Below are 6,220 nucleotides of genomic sequence, written 5' to 3' on the forward strand. Positions count from 1 at the left end.
GTTGTAATTGATGCTGGCTCATAAGCGATTGGCTCAAATACTCACAAACTTTGTTTACATGCAGACGATGAATGTTAGCATGTAAACAAAGCTGAGGTAAGATGGGGTCAAGCTGTGTAGCAGGGATGGGTGCCAGAGATCTGAGTCGTAAGTGTTTGTTTTTTAAGTGGCATACCTTCCAGGCTGGGGATGGCAGGCAAGTGTTGTAATTCTGCCCAACTGATTGATAATCACCAATTTGAGGTTAAAAAGATGTATTGATTTGCACTTGAATTCTCACAAAAAGGCACTGTCCTCGCCTTGTCCTCTTGTAACTGCATTAAGGAACAACATTGCATTTTATTAAAGTTGTTGAGCCCTGACAAAGCAGAAACTGAGTAGTTGTGGAATGTTAAGTATGTGAGTGGGTGAATTGAACAGGGTGAGGGGGAAATAGGCTTGTCTTGCCACATGAACACTGACCGACTGTAACACATATCAAAGCCCTGAGCTTTAAGAAAGATTGATCAGAAGTCAGGTTGAAAACCTTTCAAAGTTTTCTCTAGGATATTGACCATTTAACCTTTTACATTGTGGTTTAAGAAATCGATGTGCATCACTGATCCATCTCAATGTTATGACTTAATGCTTGTGATATTGTTTTTCTAATATAGTTTCTCTCTCAGGTATTTTTCCCCTGTGCGCCCCAGAAACCGACCCCAGCCGGCACCTGAATCTCCAGGCCCTCCCTCCTCTCAGCCCCCTGCCACGGCATACCATCAGACCCCTTGGCACCCCAAGTCAAACTCTCTCAGCCTCTTCTACAAAAAATGTAAACATTTCACTAGATAATAGTTGGGCCTACAGTAGTCCTCTGTGAGGTGTTTGTGTATGACTGGCTGTGTCTTTGTAACGGGTTTCTAACTTGTAAATTCAATTTTCCGTCAATGATAGCAAGCTGTCCTGGCCCTGAGGCAGCCCCAAACCATGTTGCTCCCTTCACCATACTTTACAGTTGGGGTGAGGTTTTCATGTGGCTGTGCTGTGCCTATTTTCACCACACAGTGTTGTGAGTTCCTTCCAAACAACTCTACTTTTGTTTCATCTGTCCACAATATTTTGCACTACAATATTTTGACACCAGTGGCTTCTTCTGTGGTGTCCTCCAATGAACACCATTCTTGTTTAGTGTTTTACGTATCGTAGACTTGTCAACAGAAATGTTAGCATGTTCCTGAGATTCCTGTAAGTCTTTAGCTGACACTAGGATTCTTCTTAACCTCATTCAGCATTCTGCGCTGTGCTCTTGCAGTCATCTTTGCAGGACGGCCACTCCTAGGGAGAGTAGCAACAGTGCTGAACTTTCTCCATTTATAGACAATTTGTCTTACCGTGGACTGATGAACATCAAGGCTTTTAGAGATACTTTTGTAACCCTTTCCAGCTTTATGTAAGTCAAGCATTCTTAATCTTGGGTCTTCTGAGATCTCTTTTGTTCGAGGCATGGTTCACATCAGGCAATGCTTTTTGTGAATAGTAAACTCAAATTTTGTGAGTGTTTTTTATAGGGCAGGGCAGCTCTAACCAACATCTCCAATCTCGTCTCAGTGATTGTAGTCCAGGTTAGCTGACTCCTGACTCGAATTCACCAAAAGCTAATTGATTAGCCTAGGGGTTCACATACGTTTTCCAACCTACACTGTGAATGCTTAAATGATGCATTCAATATAGACAAGAAAGATATACAATACTTTGTGTGTTATTAGTTGAAGCACACTGTTTGTCTGTTGTGACAACTGTAGCACAGTTGGTAGAGCATGGCGCTTGTAACGCCAGGGTAGTGGGTTCGATTCCCGGGACCACCCATACGTAGAATGTATGCACACATGACTGTAAGTCGCTTTGGATAAAAGCGTCTGCTAAATGGCATATATTACATAGATGAAGATCAGATCACATTTTATGAACTATTTATACAGAAATCCAGATAATTCCAAAGGGTTCACGTACTTGTTCTTGCCACTACATGCGTAATGATCTACATGTCATTGTGGTAGTAAAGGGAGAACACTGCATGAAACCTTTACTCTTAGCACAGACCAACACTCTCCCTCATCCCTTCCTCACACACTCTGTCTCCCTCATAAATGGACACACCTCTCTCTCTCTCCGGAAGGGCCAGTATGTGTCCATCGTTTTCTAGAACCTGGTGTTCATACAGAAACTGACGACCAACATCCTGCAGTACGCCTCTCCAAGGGTGAGACAGACAGTCAGTGCCCCCATTTGGCATCATAACATACTTCACGTGGTCCTGATCTCTCATATGCATGTTCAAAATTACTGTCTACCTAATGTGCTAGTATTCTCTGACACACTCACTACGGTCTCTCTCCCCCAGCCCCCCACAATGTCTCCCAACCATCACATCCCCTACAAGTTCCCCAAATCCCCCATGAGAGTGCATGGCAGCAACAATGTCTATCTCTCCCATGAAGAGCCCATCGCGCATGTCTCCAGGGGTCATGACCCCACACACCAGGTCAGTACCCTACCACCCATGAACCAGACTGACTCACTGGGTGGGGATGTGAGTGAGATGCACAGACATGGCTGAGGTACAGCTCATTATACAGACGTTTCAGTTCCAAACTGGCAAAGATACGAGTATCAATTTTAATTTATATTATTTATCTTATTTTGTTATGGTAATGTCCATGTTTGATTATTTCAAATTATATGAATCATTCATTCATTTTTTCTTTTCTTTTTTTAGAAACCTGGTATCGATCGGTGAATCCTTTGGGGTACGTGATCACTTTCATCCACATAGTGGAAAAGATTCTTTCCTAAAATGGACCAAAACATAAATTGTGTCCAGTGCACGAAAATGACATTCTCTACATCTTGTTTCCTCTGCAGACCTCTAGGTTCCAGAAGATTAATACAATGGTGAACAACAGTGGTTGGTCCTTGAAGAGGAGTTTGGATATGGGCTCTGCCCCTGAAGAGGTTATGCGTTGACATTGATGGACAGGACAAAGCTGACGGGAGGTAGGACACTTCCCCAGCTAACTTGCTTGAATTACGGTTATACTTGACGGCAGAATGTTGTGTTCATGCAGAGGTGAGGCATGGCTGGTACATGTTGCTGTCTTCTTGCTCTCTTCTCATCACAGGAAACCTGATGGAGATTTGACACTGATACAGAAGCTTTCAGAGATACGTGAGTTAGCGTTTTACTTTCATCCTCAAGTGCTGGAGTCTCTTAACTGTAATGAAACTCAATGTCTCTGTTTGTTTCCAGGCTCCACAGGACCCGCATGCAGGAACAAAATATGAAGGAGGACGCAGAGTCCGAGAAGGACAAGCCTTGAACTTAACTGAAGGACTTACTGTCCAGCATTATTTGAGAATTTAGATGCCAGATACTACTTTCTACCCCCCCCCAAAAAAAAAGTTATTTGTTGAGTGTGGATGTTTTAGATGAGTGCTTTTAATATATGTTTTATCCTTGTTATTGAAATAAATTGTTATGGGAGATCCTGTGAGTATCACCAATTTTATTTTTGGAAACTTAAAGTTTTTCATTAGGAAAAGTAAGACATGACATGGACAAACTTCTTTGCACCCATGGGGCTTGTTCTTGGTTATACAGCCTTTGCCAACATAACTGCAAACACTTCTTGTAGCCATCAATGAGCTTGTTGTACATTTCTCCTGGCAATTTGGACCACTCATCAGCAGCAAACTGCTGTATGTTTGAGGGGTGGCCTCCACCAAGTGCTGTTTTCAGATCTCACCATAGGTTTAGGATGGGTTTCAGATCTGGACACTTTGCTGGCCACTGCAGAACAGTCCAGCATTTCTTCTTGAACCATTCCTGGGTGCTTTTTGAGGTGTGTTTGGGGTCACAACCTTAAGTTGAGATCCTGTTTTTAGACACTGGGTAGAACTCCAAAACACCTTGATAATCTGTTGATTTCATTATTCCTTGCACATGTTCAAGGCCTCCAGTACCAGATGCAGCAAATCAACCCCACATCATTATCAATCTTCCCCATGTTTGATTGTGGGTAGGGTTTTCTTTTAATTGGATGCTTCATATGGTCATCGATAAACAGCTGAATTGTATTCTTCAATGGTCCACAGAACATTTCCCCCAGGATTTAGAAGTTTTTAATCAGGATTTGTGTATCCTTCAGTATTGTCTATATTTACCAGTGACCCAAATGAAGCATTCAAAGAAAAGAGCGCCCTCCCTACAATCAAACATGGGGGAAGTTCGATAATGCTGTGGAATTTCTTTGCTGCCTCTGGTACTGGGGGCCTTGAACGTGTACAAGACATCATACAATCGGTAGATTATCAAGGTGTTTTGGAGAGCAATGTTCAACCCAATGTCCAAAAACGGGGTCTCTTGAAAGATGTTTCTTTCAGCAGGACAACAACGCCAAACACATTAGAAGCACCCCGAAATGGTTCAAGAAGAAGCACTGGACTATTCTGGAGTCCAGATCTGAACTACATCCAATACCTCTGGCAAGAGCTGAAAACAGCAGTCAACCGTTGAAGAATTATAGCAGTTTTCTGCTGAAGAAGGGGCCTCATTGCCAGTTGAAAGAAGCAGCAAGCTCACTGATGACTACAAGAAGCATTTGTCGGGGGGTTATCTTGGCCAAAGGCTGTGCAAAAAACAACTAACTCCGAGGAGCCAATCATTTTGTCCATGCCATTTCTTTATTTTCTCAAATAAATATGAAAATTTAAATAGACAAAGAATCCAATAACCAGGTGTTTGAGAAGAAATGGGGATTTCTTTAAGAAAAGTGCAAGTGTGCCAATATATTTGGTCGCAACTTTATACAAAATCCTTGTTTCTTGAAAAGTCAGGGTGTATAATTTTGTATAATTTCAGCCACTAGTTTTGAAAGTGGTGTTCACGAGCCAAAAGAGATCCCCCCCTCCCCTTTTTTTCTTGAGTACTACGTCATCCATTTTGTGTGATGTTACAAATTTTGCAATTTGTATGATATACAATTTTTACAATTCGTGTGATATGTTATGAATCCAATTTGTGCAATATGATAATATGAATTGAAGTAACCTCATAATTCTGAACAGGCACACCTGCATATGTTTTTGACAAACTATACGCATCTTAAGTTCATGGACATCCTGACATGTTTTATAAATCATGTTACAACCTTTAACTCAATTTGCTTTCTAAAGCATTAAAGATTGCAGCCTTGCTATAGTAACAGTTACAAGTTTATGGATTTGATATATTGAAAAGGTATTAAAATCCTCTCCACATTGACTTTTGAATGGCTACATAGGAATGTTTGGTTTTATGTATGAAGGACATTCTTTACAGTTCAAAGCGACTCGGTAGCACTTTTTTTACAGTACAGAAAATACTTACTTTGGGTAAATGTGCAACTCAATATTATGAAGGTGTTGCTATCGGAGTTGTGCATGTTGTCATAGAGAGAGAGGACTCATCACGGATATAACTCGTTTTAGCATGGACATTGCCATTGAGGGTTTCCACCATTTTAAAGTAGTCTACTGGGTGGGGATTCCTATAAATTAGGAGCGAAAATTGACTTCCTTAAAATGGAGAGCCTCAATGGTGCTGCCCACGCTGCAGACGCTACTGAAAAATGGCAAAGATACATCCTCTATCACAATGCCCTGTTCAAACGTGTGTATGCCCTCTCATTGGCTAGAATGGTCCCACCTGATTTTGCCTTCCACCTGCTTTCCATCTTTGAGGACATGTTGGAGTGGTCACTCCAATATCTTCTCAATATAATAAACAACCTTTGGTTATGGTTAGGTTTTAGGGTAGTGTTGTCCCAAGGATCCCACTTTGCATCTACCCACGAGTACGTCATGATTCCAACTTTCTACACTGCCAGGGGGCGCTACATACATGACATTGTCTCAGTCTGACATAGTCCTGAAATGTGAACCATTCTTTGCCTAAGCAAACTACAGTGGGTTGAATGTAATGGACTGGTCAGATAGAATCATGTTTTCCCTCTATCAGGGATGTTCAGGTGTGTGAGGATCTTCTCCTGGATTCCTGTCATCATCATCACCTCTGTGGTCTTCAGGTCATATTATGCCACCTGGTTCAACTTTGTTGCTATAAGTACTTTAACATGTGCTTTCAGTATTCCGAATGTTGCTTTAATTCTCATTGTAAGGCTGAGAGTGAATGTTGTGAGTAGTT

At 41.6% G+C, this 6,220-nt stretch overlaps 1 pseudogene; it reads left to right on the forward strand.

Moving 5' to 3' along the window:
* LOC118391246 (uncharacterized) overlaps positions 1-3,522 on the forward strand; it is a 28,052-nt pseudogene extending 24,530 nt beyond the window's left edge.
* Positions 3,523-6,220: the final 2,698 nt, after the last annotated feature.

Source organism: Oncorhynchus keta, chromosome 12 (assembly GCF_023373465.1).
Source record: "Oncorhynchus keta strain PuntledgeMale-10-30-2019 chromosome 12, Oket_V2, whole genome shotgun sequence".
Lineage (NCBI taxonomy): Eukaryota > Metazoa > Chordata > Actinopteri > Salmoniformes > Salmonidae > Oncorhynchus > Oncorhynchus keta.